Below are 15446 nucleotides of genomic sequence, written 5' to 3'. Positions count from 1 at the left end.
TCATGAATTCAGCTAAATAACATCCAAAACGGTATGTTATTAACCCCAGTACCCCAGTATAATGAAATTAACTTTTCATACCAAATTTGCTTTTTGAACAAGGTTGTTAACTTATTTTTCCCCGCTGTACATTTTTGATATGGAATCTAATGTGAATTCCTCGGCTTTTGCAGCCAGCCTTAAGTGGACACTTAAGGCACTGCATTTTTTTTTTGCATTTTCACATTGGAGTGATTTTTCACCACCGGAGGTTGCCGCTTGGTCTTTATACTTGCTGTGCCGTTAAACGCACAGTATGTCAAATCAAAACGATAACAAAATATGACGTAGAGGCTAGCGGGTAATCATGCGAGTTCTCTCTGCTACTCCCTCCCTCCAGGTGAAAACTCTGTGTTGCTCATAGTCAATACAAACGGGCAAAACCGTCACGAAAAAGACAATATGTTTACCGATGATGTTTCCAAGTACTGCAGTACTGCAGCTTTCAGCAGCAGCTCACGCTTCCTTATGCAGTGGTCTTTGACGTAACATCTGGTATTTACTTGGCAACGATTAACATTTCGTGTCTGTCATGGCGGCTCATCATGGCGGCTGCTGCGAAGACACGGTCCGTTAAAACTATAAAATTACGGTTTTCTCTGGCTATGATAACTGTTGGAAATATTTGAGGCAATGTGAGTACCAACCTAACTTTTTTTTTTTTTTAAGATTTATTTTTGGGCTTTTCGTGCCTTTAATGCAGAGATAGGACAGTGGATAGAGTCGGAAACCAGGGAGAGAGAGCGGGGAATGACATGCGAAAAGGGGCCACAGGTGGAAGCGAACCTGGGCCTACCGCTCGAGACGAGAGTCTCAACACATGGGACACGTGCCCTAACCATTGCGCCACCAGCGCGCCCCCAATACCAACCTAACTTGACACCAACAAACTCCCGCATCTGAAAAATGCCAGGTTATGTGCGGCAAATCTCTTTGTTGTCTACTGTTTAAAGATTTAACTAACAAATACAGCCTGCTAAACAAACTAAATAGAACATTTAAGAAATGAGGATGCAGGTGAATCATGACTAGTGTAAGCGCCGACGTATGGGATGAAATGGATCCTATCCAGCAAGACTCCATTTTTGAATATTTTCCTCTTTTAACAATCACATACAGTGCAAGCATTATGCAAATTTACAGCAGGTATGATCAAGCTTTGGCAACATCACATGGCCAGCTCTTTATTCCAGCACTAGGTTGAGCTTTTGCATATTAGTTTGAATGTAAGAGGAAGCTTTAAACAGCAAAACATAAGCAACTAATTCTGGCCTTTAAAATCAGTGTTTGTGTGAACCTTTTCCCTCTGTACTGTACTTTCTGTTAATTATTAAACATGTAAAAGCTGATAGGACACAACCTGACACTTTTCTGTCTGGTTTTCATTAGGCATTAATATACATTTATGTTGGTTTGGTGTTGTTTTTAAAGGCCTTTCCTTTACTTGAGGTGTTTTTATAATTGTGGATACATGTAGACATTAGATTACAAAAAAACTGAATGGCACCCCTTTTTTATAACAATTAAAATGCCCCTTTAGTCCCTTCTTTCCCTCAAACATTGCTTTTAATACACCATGTTTTACAGACAAGAATGAAGTTAAATGCCGAACCCTGCTGATGCTTGGAAATCAGTTTGCAGTACATTAACACAGTTACACCAGGATGAAATCCAATTGGCTGTGGAGTGCAGCTGAAGTGAAAAGGTCAACTGTGACGGTAAGCTTGTTGACCGAGTTCTCTGGTTAGATTGGAAATAAAAGGACTTTGGTGATTTGTTAATGGATGTGCATACAGTGTGGCAGGGACAGGAACTAATAGTGTGAAAGCCATCAAGGAATCCAGAAAACACTTTAGTGAAGCGTTTCAATGTAAGACGTTTGTAAAAATGAGCACAAAGTCCTGCTCCGTGCTAATGATAAACATTCTCAGCAGAACCATGACTGATAGCCCTTAAATAAAAAAAAACATTTCTTAGGCTGCTGTGAAGGAATGTGTGAGAGGGGAACGTTATATTATGGCTTGTATCATGTGGTGAAAGGAAACAGGGCTACACCGTACATATGTTTCATGCAGGGTGGGGCTGTATCCATAAATTCTACCCATGTATCCCTTCACCCTAACTATCACAAATTAAATACCATGCTAGGAATAAAAAGGGTCCTTCTGGTCTTTACCCACCCTCAGAAAGGCTTGTAATTACCACCCCCCCCCCCCCCCCCCCCCCATAATAGAGAGGTCCACCCCAGAAGGGACACTTTCTGTATCCAATTATCTCTAGAAAAAAAAAAAAGAGTTAGAAGTTATACAGAACATTGCAGGTTTTATTTTGAGAAATAGAAACAAGGTTTGTGAGAGAAAACAGCTAAATTAGAGATTTTCCATATTAACTTGTATAAAGGAGATAACAACAATTCCCAACAATGGAACAATGGTACGGAAGAGCTTTTTCCATTTGTATCACATCTTGATTGCATGGACAGCTAGCCCACATAAGCAGTGAGTTCACTTGTGGAATCCTATAAGAGCACTCAAAAAATGAAGAAGCGTTACATTTTTATACATTTTAACAATTCAGTAAAAGTTTGTTGACATATGATTATGATTCCAAAAGGGATGTTTTAGTTTGACTTTTTAAAAATGAAAGTTACATTTTTTGTCCTTTCAGAGCAATAGGAAAGGACATCCAATAGGTTTTTGGAAAGCACTCAACCCATCTGGATAGAGTTAGGTCAGATAACAATAGCAACCTGTCAAAGGCTGATGAACGAGATAAAGAGGAATAGATTTTACAAAATGATTTTATACTTGGATATGTGAGCTTCACTAAACCTTCAAAATCATACCTGTCATGTTAAAGTAGTTTGTTTTCTTAAAAACAAAGCTATTTCTCAAGTAGCAATCATCTCTTAATTAGCCATTAATATTTGGAAGATATATTCAAAAACAACCCCTTTTTACTAATTAAGAAATGTCTGTAACTGTCATTCAAAAATATTACTCAAGGTTTTAGATTACTTTCCAAACGGTACATTTTCAAAATCTTTAATTGTATCTGACTTCTTTATTCAGAGAAAAACCTGGAGATTTTAAGGCTGCCAAGATAAGATCCATCCCGGAAGAGACAGAGGGCACTAATACAGAAATATAATGTGATGAATGGCTGCAGCTGTAGTGAACGTGCTTGTAACGGATTGACACAATTTGAGAGTTGAAAGGGCTCTGGCTTAACTTGTTGATCCCTCCAGATGTAGGCCAACAGCCCTGCACTGGGAAATCACTAGTTATGGTGTCCAAAAGAGAGATGAGAGAGAGAGAGGAGGAGTCGCAATAGACTATTACATTAAGGGTAGCATAAAAACAAAACAAATAGAATTATTCTAATCCAACATAATCCAATCAGTATTCAGTATGCTCTCCGGGTGAAGACAGCTTCAAAGTGTAGTGTGGCTATTAGCTAATGTCACACACAGATGCTCTGATAATTAGTTCTCCCGACTAAATCCACGTTAAAAGGTCTGAGGTCTCGGCCTCGTCTTCCACCGCCAACACGAACGCCAGACTGGCTCATGGCCAGCCGGATGCACGACTGAGTGACTGACACAGAGGCAAAGTCTAAGGTGGAACAAAGCTGCCAGATATAGAGTGCATGGCCATCTTGCATGGCTGAGTTACAAGCTGCTTATCTCAGAGTCTGTCATAATCTCAGCAGAGGAAAAACAACCAGCGACCAGGCAGGACGAAACAAATCAGTAAAGCTGGAAAAAATGTGCTGGGAAGCCTCAACCAAGAGAGCTGGGGCAGTGTGGTGAAAAATGAAACCAAAACACAAACAGCAGAAAAGGGTTGTTTAGGGATGTTAACAAGGACACCTGCTGTTTAACAGGATCTACCTACAGTGACTGCCCTTTGGCGTCTCAGCTGTCGACTGCACAAGGCAAACTGCTGGGACACGAACAACACTGTGTTCAGGACACTTTAACTTCAAGCACTGACTGCTTGTTGAGTAAATATTCAGGTGTACACGGATTATTTTCCAAAAACAGACAACCCAAAATTACTCTTGGGTTTGCACGGATATAAAAAAAGTTGTTTTAATTGATCACCTCAAAACCATAGCACTAGTTAAGAGCAAAACAAGTTACTGTGAGGGAAGAAAGAAATATGGCAGCGGACAATAGTAGCCACTAAAAGCAGTAACACAATCGCTCCTGTGGAACAGTTAGCTGTTGATGCAGCTGGTTTTGTCTGACTGCACGGCTGTTTTGACGGCTTTTCTACAGTAATGTTATCACAGATATGTTATACTATGGGAACCTGTTCGTTTCAGCAGCTTAAAACTCTGCCTGAGGAAACATGTCCATCATCTGCTACTGTGCCATTTTCCACATTTTATTCAGATAAACAACACAATTTAAGATGCGATGACAAGTTGAGTGTATAACCAGACCGCTAGTCACGATGGGCTTTGCAAACAAACCCGACAAAGACACAAGCTGCTTTTTGAAACAATCACATATTCTACAAATTCGATAAGGATGTGCATGACTGACATTATCGACTCCAGAGAGCCCAATTCACTTAAGGCTAAATTATGTTACCGGAGTAAGAATACAAATGACATCTCATTTTCGGGTGTATACAAACAACACATAGAGAGAAACTATGAATGGCCATTTATCTCCACACATTATTCAGAAGATAAGAGATAGATAGCCCAAACATATTTTTTTTTGTCTACGCTTTTTGGCATGTCAACTTGTCAGAACTTGAGCGGCAGGGTGGGGCAGCATATAAATCACAAGATAAAGCATGCCACTCTCTGGCACAGCCTGCAGCTGAATCTGATATCTGCCGACTGTTTAAGGGCCTGTCCCACAAGCTTCAGTTTGAGTCTGAGGGAAGAACATGTTGGCATCTTACCTATTCCAGTCAACAAAATGAATGCATTACAGCCCGTAATTACGTAATTTCAGAAATTATGAAGAATTCTATACTCTTGTGAATTCCTGAATACTTCCACAGTCACCTATTCCATCTTAAAGATAAACCCTCTTTAATATATGTGAAATGATGAGGAATGACACAAGGGACATGCTCTTACAGTCACTCCAGTTCTTAATGTTTTAAAGCTGTATCACGGGCTACAAACCTATTTTGTTGACGTGATATGGTTCCCTTTGAGATGTTGAACATGTGTCAGCTTTTGATGATTGAACTGCAATTACCATAACTACAAGTAACAGCCTGAATTAATGACTGCAACCAATGTGATGTTAGAACAAATACTGGCACCCAACCAGCTGATGCCTCTCCCACAAATAATAATAAATAAATAAGATAGACAGCCCAGATCCAACAATCCTAATTTCCAGCATCTCTGCTTTGGGAATTAACATTAATAATTTGATCTAGACAGAGGGGATAGAGGCGAGTAGGGATTGAAACATGAATCCCACTTGGCCCATAAAACCCCCACCAGTCGTCCTAAACCAGCATCTCGTGATGAGACTCCCCCACCTCACACACACAAGACAGGAGCCACATGCTGCCTTTGTCTGAACTGCAGCGTGGCTACACACTTTCAGCATATTTGCTGCTGAGGGACACACATGATTCGTTTCGATGCTCATTGTTTTAATAACCTGAGGTTTTTATCCATCCTCTAAATGTGGAAAGAGAACAGTCACTTCCTAACTTTTTAAAAACAACTGAACACCACTGCTGAGTCAAAAAAAGCAAAGGAAGGCTTTCCAATTAAAATCTACATACGCTACAAAACGGAGTGATTACAAGAGTTCAATCAAAAACAAACCCAAGTGAATAAGCTCTCGTGTCTGTCTGTCACACTTACAGACTGAGATAATAGTTACTCCACAAATCCAGCACTCAACCTAGAAACACTGGTGTTGTCCACCTTTATGCCAGTGGCTGTCTATTTTGACACTTAACCACATATCACCTTGATATTGCTACCATGTGTGTGATTTTACACATTATGGCTTAGGGGGTGTAAACAAAAAGCGTTGGCGTCTCGCACCACATGATCCCCTTTACACAGACGTTGATTTGCCACTGTTACTACGACCTCTGCTGCTGGCTCAATATGTGCAAAGACACTGAGATACTACCAATTATACAATATGGTCTTATATTGATCCATAATCCACAGAACTAGTTCACTGCTGTACTAAATAAGATAAAAACAATAATATAGTATTACACAGTAATAAACAAGGTTCTAGTCATTGTATATGGTATTTCACATATGCAAGAAACTACTGTAAATTCAGTCAAAATGTTCAGGGTGAGCTGCATGGGTATGAAAAGGGCGAAATTTTTCACCGCTACTTTTTTAGTGCTAGACTTAAGTGACATTTCTGTGCAAACGCAGCAAGAAAGCTGCTTCATGCTCTTTTCTCCTCTCCAGTAAGTTTGATCCTCTGCATTCTTTGATACTGGGTATATGTCCAATTACACCTAGCATTGAAATAAAGGCAACAACGATCAGTACTGTGTTGGACTCAGTGGTTTTGTCTGCTATCTTATTTCAGGATTTTAGCCTACAATTCTGCTACAATGAGTTCAAATGTAAGTGGTTTTTCATAAGTCGCTGGATGGAAGGACAGACATTTATTGATTGACTGGTAGATGTACTTCATTGATATAAAACTAATTTATAACTTAGCACTTCATTGAACACAGTATAGAGTATTGATGACAAAGTCATTACTTGTTTTATCAGTCTAAAAAATGAGCAACTTTGGAAGTAGCTCAGCCTGCTCTGTGCTCTCGAGGGTATAACTGCAACAAGTTCAGATTGACCCAAAATGTAATTTCATAGGTCACCCAGTTCTACTTATAGAACCAAAAGACTGCAGATCAAGGCTTGTTTCTCTGGAGGAGCTCTGATGAGATGAAGCTCTGCTGCATAACCACTGGATAGTGGATTGGATTGCAAAAGCTCAACACACCTAATAATCACGTTTTTTTCAGTGGATAGAGGCTGCCTGATACAAATTGAGATTTAAATTTAACTCTAACAGTTACATCAGAATAATACGATTATAAAATCTTATTAACTATAATGTAAAAAAAACACAGCAACTTAACGGCAACAGTGCCCAACACCTGCAAGGTTAGTTATATCCCCACTTAATCTGGATGCTTTTGTGCTATTTTTATTGCTTATAAAACTGGGTGAGGAAGGAGTTGCGTGCCATGTAATATCTATTACTCACCAAAAGGTCTGAGAGCTGTCAGCCTTAAGCCTATTAATTAAAACTCTGCCATCACTGAGTGGTTGAGCTGGAAACCAAGTGCACTGCCCTTTCACCATCAAACAATCAGGGAGGTCAAGAGTCATGGTCTGGGGAGGGGACAAGCACTTCTAAGCCATTGGGAGGGTCTCTAAACTCTGCCATAAAAACACCAAAGTCTAACATTAACACAGAGAAGGGGTAAAGTGAAGAGAGTGACTTTTATTACTGTGGCCCACCTTTGCTTTTCAGTAGGTTTGTCATGATACATTATTTTTAATCTTCCATAAGATTCTAGAAAAAGTAAAAAAAAATATCAATACCAGTTTTGATACTAAGGCAACATAAATACAAGTCCTAGGCAACCAATAACTTGTTTTAAATGCTAAAAAACGAGGCAAACTCCTGCACACTGTCTAAATTGCACAAAGATATTGGCAACATTTTGGTACAGAAACATTCACATTTGTGCACTATAGACATTATTTTATTCTTTAGCTCATGGAAGTTTTTTCAAAGCTTGGGTACTTTTTCCATTAATCACAAAAATGACAAAGATTTTACTGTTTTAAAACACATGGTTCCAAAAGTATCATCATTGAACATTTTGACCTTACTTGACCTTACCTTACTTTGGAACCCTTAACTCCACTGTATTTGTGTTTCTCTCCATTGAATAAAGTACTGTAAAGCAGTGGAATTGCATACAGAACTTTCTTTTCAATACACAAGTGTATTAATAAAGCTGAGATTTATTCCAGCTCTTTTACCAGGCGACAATTCTCAAAATGTGGGGTTGGGTCTTGGGTGTGGCCAACAATGGATGCCTGGGCCCAGCTGTCTTAACAGCAAGGACAAGTGCAAAGCCGGGGCCAGACTGGGGGGCAGGGTATGGCATGGAAGCGGTGCTATGGTGACGGAGCAGACCTCGGCAGAGAAGGGATGCTAAATGAAGCCATTGTTTGGCCCAAGTGAAGCACACCGCTCAAAAGAATGCCACATTCAAACAATCATACTGGCCTATTGTGGTGGCGGGCCGACAGAGTGCTGCGGGTCCACAGTTTATCCCAGAGGATCTACGAGACAACATACAGAGAGAGTCTGAGGATCCAGCAGGAACATCATATAAAACGAGGACTTTAAAAGACTACTAGATCACACGACATGAATGACAACATGTGGCTGCTATGATACATTTGATTTAATCCATTGTGGCACACTGCAAGAACGGTGTAAAGCAAAGAACAAAAACACAACATAGATATTTTAGACACACTGCCCTGCACCTGAACTTCATCACGGTGAACTACAATTTCACATGATGCCAAGCAACTTCAATTAAGCAACTACTTTGAGCATCAATTTACTTAAGGTCACTTTTCAGGCAACAACTCCAAGCTGGTTTTAGCCTACAAAACAAAAGATATAAGGAAATTTGGGAATTTTACTTGTTTTCTGACTTATGAAAATAAAACAATAACTCAAAAGAAAAACGGATAAATAAACTGACCTATAAATAATTGTTTGATAGAGCCCTAATATTGAGTAGGCATGGTGATATAATCCTCGTTTAGGTCAATTAATGTTACAGATACTATGGAAAATTGGCAGGATAGAGTCAAAAATAATACAAAAATATTATCGTCTAATGTCACAAAATCTTTTTTAGATCATCAAGCCCCTTATGAGGCAGAGTAATGAAAGGGTATTTAAGTGATGCATGCTGCCAGAATCAATATTTAACCTACATCAAGAAGCCATGGTGTGTGCAACTGCATACTTAACCATACTAACCCAACTGTGCCACATAAAACATACATCCTTTAAAGTGTCTCTGAGGTTTCACAGGAATGACTAAAATATTGAAATTGTGAGAATTTAGAAATGACTAATTATTCTCAATGGGAAATCAGCTATCACAGGGCTTAGGTTCAAAACCTGCCTCTGTACATTAACGCCACCTCAGCATCCGGAAACCATGCTGACATATGGCAGTCTAAGGGGCTCAGCTGTGCTACAGCCACTCCTAAATGACTTCCACCATTGAAAAAAATAATGAGTCCATACCTCCTCCCCCCCCGTTGTTGGTGCTGTCATTTACTCTTTCACTCTGCAGTGCTTAATGTGAGCCATCACAGGAGGCTGATCCCCCGCTGCACTGGTAGTCCTGTGAAACTGAACACTCAGTTCATTAACCCAGTTCCCCCAGAGAGTTTCAGAAAGGTTTATGTGCTGACTGGCAAAAGAGCACCAAGCAGGTAAAATACACTACTAGAGTTTAGGCTTTGATGTAAATGCTTTGCTCTGTGGAGCAAGAACTATACAGCGGACTCTGCATGTTTTAATCAAAACTAAGGGATGACTTACCAGAGTTAGGATGTTATGTAGGGATGTTCCAATACAATTTTTCCTTCATGATACTGATTCAAATACTTAATAGTATCGAGAATTTTCTGATTACCGGCTGACCCTGAATAAATGTCCATGACCATAAAGAGTGTTTGAGAAATGCTCCTTTTTTATACATGAAACTGATTCGCAACGTGTTTGGCCATGTTCAAATTATTTTCAATTTAAATGTAAAACAGCCTTAAAATGTTATTGGACAACAATGATCGCAGACATTTCGCATCCAGCTTACTTCCCCTACGCGTAGCAGTGCACAGGCCACCATAAGCAAAGTTTTCCATAGTGGCAGCCATATTACTGCTGTATAGATACTGCTCTGTAGAAGAAGAAACAAGCAAGTCTTGTCAATTAAAAATCAATGATGTTATCTGATTATGCATTGACGTACTAACCCAAACTCTAAACTGCATCTTACAGCAACGGAGGCAATTACTGTCCTGACCTCAGTACACATATAGTAATCACTGACATATTGTGATGTAAGTAAGCTTGTATCCCATCAGATGCAATATTGATACTGATGTGTGCTTATTGTTTTCCAATTGAAACTAAATCCCAATAATTATGCAGTCACTTTCATCTAGCAGGTAGAGAGCAGTAGAGAGTGCCAACAGGGAGCTTTTGTAAAACAATAAAGGACTGGTGCCAACAAAACAAGACAGTAGCTGTAGCCCGAAGGCTGGGCATGTGTAGAGGAAGCAATGCCATAGAGCTGACTGGCACAGATGCTAACAGCAGCTAATAAGCTGAACTAACAAGCTTATCAAGGTACATGAAATGCCTGTTGTGTTTGCTCATCTGTCAGGCCAGAAGACGTACTGAGAACTACATGCTAACAGTCTGATATAACCCTAAGGTCGCCTGAGGTTCGTTTGTGTGAGGTTTCACCCTTTGTCAACAAATTTAAAGCACCTAAGGGAAACTACATGATTATGTATGAATCCAAGGTCCAAACAAGAATCAAATATAATTTTATTTTAGTCAGACTAACATACCACTTATTGCAAAAAAGCCATGCATGCAAAAACAAATACATCCGTTTGAAGTCTATTGTAGCCAATATTTTTGTTCATTGTTCAGGGTCTCAAAGAAACACATACAAACCTCTTTGGAAATAATCCAGTAACAAACTCATCATCAGAAATATGCACCTCTTCAGAAACACAAAACATGTAATGCAAATGTCATGGCCTGCCTGTGCTGATCTGTAACCAGCCAACTCCCTGTCTGAGCATTAACACTGTGAACAAAATAACAGCATGGCACATCATGTAAAGCTTCCACAGTGTTTACAGTGAAAACATGTCAGCAGCTCACACCACAGCAGTAAGCCTTCTCACAAGGCAGCGGCCCATTACAAGCACGTACAGGCCCCGCAATGATTTAGAGCATTTTAATTCTCGGGAATGCAAGCCCTTTCTGATAAGACTCTGCTGGATATAAGCCTACCACTAGAATGGCTATCCTGTAATAATCTCTGTGTTGTGCTCTCTGACTGACCTGTAACTTCTCAGTGAGTCATTCCACTTTTTACTATGACACAAGTGAAAATTAACTGAGGACAGATGAGCTATTAGATGTCTAAGAGCCTCAGAGGCCAGTCCATTTAATCTAGGGTAATGTTGCCCTTTTGGGCATATTAGAAAGCCAACCAAGTGTACATGACGTCAATTGAACAATCATGGATACAAATGTGATGATATATTACAGGAAGTGTGTTTTATCAATAAAACTGGTAAAACATTTTATTATTTATACAAAAACTATCAAGCAAATTTGGCCCATGTGCCCACAATGTTAAACTTCATTCATGTCTTGCAGATACATCAAGGGAATAACCTTAATGTAGTTGTGTGCGTGTAGGAATATTTTGCTTAAAAGCTTGAAATCAAATAATGGGAATGGCAAGGGTAGAAATTAAGGAAAAAGTATCCAGGGGGAAAACAAGTAATTACAACAGTGTCTTCCAAATACACATCACTGGCAAGTTTATTATTCAATAATGTCCAAAATCTTGGTCACAGTTCTTAAATTTCCAAAATGTTTATTCTTTTGTGTCTTCTTGTATTCAGACAGCCTATCATAATTGGCATGTGGGCCTCAGAAATTGAGTATTGATCGGTCCTGAAGCATATAGCCTTCTGTGACAAACACGTAACCTATATCTATATCACATAATCCTATATTATCACTGTGGGCCCATCTTCAAGCATTATGTAATCTGTCAGTGTTAATACCTAGAATCCTAGAAAGTAAATATAACCTTCTTAAATCTTGGGAGTTATACATGGTCAGAAGAGTACAGGCCTAATACACGACTCTCACATCATGGCTAGTGAGCGGAATGACTTTTCCACTGTTCCTCACTGTTATGGGAAACCCCAAGGCGCTTTAAAGGGACCTCGGAGGAGGACTACAGTATGGACAGTCGACTGTCGTTGCTTCACCTGAGCTTAAACACGGGGCTTAACGTTAGACTAAATGCTCGTCTAGGTGTGGTTTTCTGAGTTGTACAGGTCAGCTACACAGACAAAACAAAAGACTATTGGCAAAACAGATGCAAATGTCACCCGACGCCTCCACTGTTTTACTCATGTCGGCTTTAATGCCACGTTTAGGACACTGTGGGTCAATAAAGGAGCTGCAGATTTGAACAAAAGACACCAAAACAGCCTCCGAGAAAGCGATACAGCTGTCGTTAATAATGGCTGTTGTGTTAACTGGCCACACCGGTACGGAGGTCACCACCACCAACGCAACCGAATGGCCCCGGTGTGGCTATGCACGCGGGGTGTTGTGGTAAGAGTTTTGTTCTAACGCCATTGTTCTTACCTCGATGAGTTTGACATGTTTCTTGTTAGCTGGGTTCCGCAGGTTCACCGGGTAAGCAGAAAAGTAAAGCAACATATAAGAAGCACAACAGTCCGCCGGACGGCAAGGATTCAACCGACTGGTTGGTCCGCGCTGCTCGTGATGTCATCGCTTTACTCCAGGAGTCCGTGCGCATGCGCAATCTTTGTTAATGCTCTATGGATGTTGTAGTGTACTTCTTTTTTTTTTTTTCCATAGAAGCCTAAGCCTACAATTATTATATTGAAAAAAGTATACCTGCACAAAATACCTGCTCTGCTTAAACATAACTTCTCTCACAAATTATGTAAACATGTATTTATTACTCTCCTGACTTAATCTATTGAAAATATATTGTTGTCCATTGAAACATGATATTAAGTGTAACCATTACTTTAAAAAAAAAAAAAAGTATGATATATTTATGTAGTTTTTTAACAGGTAAAAACATTTGTATGATAACAGATAATAGCAATGGCATGACTCCAGTCTGATCTTAATTTTCAGCTGTTTTAACATTGTGGCTATTTGATCGAACATGCTTGCATTTTGTGGTGTTTACTTACTCTAGTTATTTATCAAAATCATGTCTGTGACTTTAAAATACTGGTCATCAGTCATAATCCAAATTTTAATAATGGGGTGGGAGACTGAACAAATAAGCATATCAACATTAGGGCCCCATTACAGCTAAGGAAGTCAGAAACAGGAAACAACTTAATTCACCAGCTTCTATAGGTTGGTATAGTTGGGGCAGTCAATATTGTGGGTAATTCAAGATGACCTCAATATCCACAATCAAGGGGAGCATTACACCTGGGGAGCTGGGTGGATGGAGAACACCTGCCTGGACTTCTTGGATGCTGACAAACAAAATAATATTAAACAACACTCAGCTGGACTGGGTGCACAAATCTTTAAGAAACTGGAACAATTGCAAACTATGCACGACAGGAAATTTCACGTAAAACGGGCTTGGATGTTTGTGTTTATGGGTAATACTTTGGTGCCCTCTGGTGGTACAAAGATTGTCTGCATAATGTGTTAGGCTACACAGTAGGCTACACAACATACATGTGCTTCGTACATTTTGAAACAATAATTTATGATTATATAAATTACTTTTATGATAATAAAAACTGCTTTTGAACCCTGTCACTTGATCCCACCATGATTTCTCTCCTTGCCAGTGAAACAGGTATAGGATGGAACAGCTGTCCTGAGGACCCATTTCTCATCTTACCCGCTGACAGGATAAATCAAAATGAGGAGATGGTGTGATTTTTTTTTATAATACAGCAGCAACTACATCAAAACAAGATTTTATTTATAAGTAACTTAAAGTGGGGGCTTTTGTGGGCTCCAGGTCCACAAAAATATATGTACACTGAGATACATTCACCAGGAAGGAAAACTAACAGGACCTTTTACAAATATTGAAGTGGAAGTACACAACATGAAATCAAATTAATCAGATACTTTACATTATTTATCATATGTAAAAGAGGGTTTAAGAGCTATGGATGGAATAATTGATGAAAATAAGACAAGCTATGTAATGTATGTTGCACGTTCTTTAGCTTATAAGAAAAACAAGGCACTAAAAGGATCTATCCAGAAGATCAATGGTACTTAATCGATTTACCTCAACAGGGAAGATGTTAAAATATTATGAAACTGTTATATTTGTAAGAGTAACAAATATTGTAATTCATTTTACTGCATATGCTATAAATGCATGATCATATTGTATGAAATATCTATCTGTAAGGTTGGTTTTGTATTAATAGTTTCCTCAACTCAACACTTTCTATTTTTGTTTATTAAAACAATAATAAATTTGCTTTACATAAAAAAAAATCACAAACAGAGTAAAACTACACTGGCTTTATTAAAAACGTTATTTTATCAATAGTTATTTAAAAGAAGACAGAGATTATGCACTCCAGATCTCCTCAGACAAATTATTCAAATGTCCATAAGCCCCTACTAAGAATCACCTTTGATAGTTTAGACCTTTGAACAACAAGGAGGCACCAGTCTGAGGAGTTCAGTGAACAACAAGGGACAAAGGGCAATAGCTAACTCTGATAAATACCTGGAATCTAGGCCTCTCAGGCTTTGTTAATAGGCTAAATAACAAGTTGAAATATATTATTAAATCAAATGGTAGCTAGAGTAGTCTAAAGGAGCGAGGATTAATGCTTTGTCATTTTATAGTTTGAGTCAAATAACTTGGAGCAAAGTTTAGATGAGTAAGAGTTGGAAAGAAGATTTTTTTTAATGATGCAAGGCTGCATGGGTTTTTATATTCCAGTTGACAAGTTATAAAGGCATACATTACAATTTACAGAAAAGCTAAAAGGAATAAATCATGGCCTGCAATCATTATTCTTGTTTAGAGTTTACACAGGCCATACCCGATAATAGATAGCCTACAAGTGTATCTGTAAGGTGGGTGGGCTATTCAGAAGACTAATGTCCATTACACTGTGACACCAGATTAATGCTATAAACAATATGTGGTTAGTTGCTTCATCACTTTTAATATTATATGTATTTCTAAGAAATCGTGCACGTTGAAGTAGGTTGAAATTAAATCGACCGCTTATACGCTAGTATAATATACACTAATAATATAATAATATAATAATATATATATAATAATAATATAATAATATATATATTATTATATTATTAGTGTATATTATAATGTACACTAATAATATAATAATATATATATAATAATAATATATATATTATATTATTAGTAGTAGTATAATATTATATATATTATATTATTATTAGTATAATATTATATATATATATATATACACACACACACACACTAGTATTGAAAAAGGGTGACGTTACATTCTTGATATTTTAC

At 38.5% G+C, this 15446-nt stretch overlaps 1 protein-coding gene across 2 annotated transcripts in view; it reads right to left on the bottom strand.

Moving 5' to 3' along the window:
• The window catches only part of LOC109994180 (disheveled-associated activator of morphogenesis 1), a 45913-nt gene extending 33219 nt beyond the window's left edge, over nt 1–12694 (bottom strand). Inside the window, exon 1 of one of the 2 annotated variants that reach the window (XM_020647391.3) lies at nt 12539–12694. The gene's annotated coding sequence lies outside the window, so the exon portion shown is untranslated. The remainder of the gene's footprint in view (nt 1–12538) is intronic. The other variant, XM_020647389.3, reaches the window with a different exon arrangement.
• Between the last annotated feature and the right edge of the window lie 2752 nt (nt 12695–15446).

This window comes from Labrus bergylta, chromosome 15 (assembly GCF_963930695.1).
Source record: "Labrus bergylta chromosome 15, fLabBer1.1, whole genome shotgun sequence".
Lineage (NCBI taxonomy): Eukaryota > Metazoa > Chordata > Actinopteri > Labriformes > Labridae > Labrus > Labrus bergylta.
Note: the sequence above shows the minus strand (reverse complement) of the source record. Positions and strands in the feature narration are given on the sequence as shown.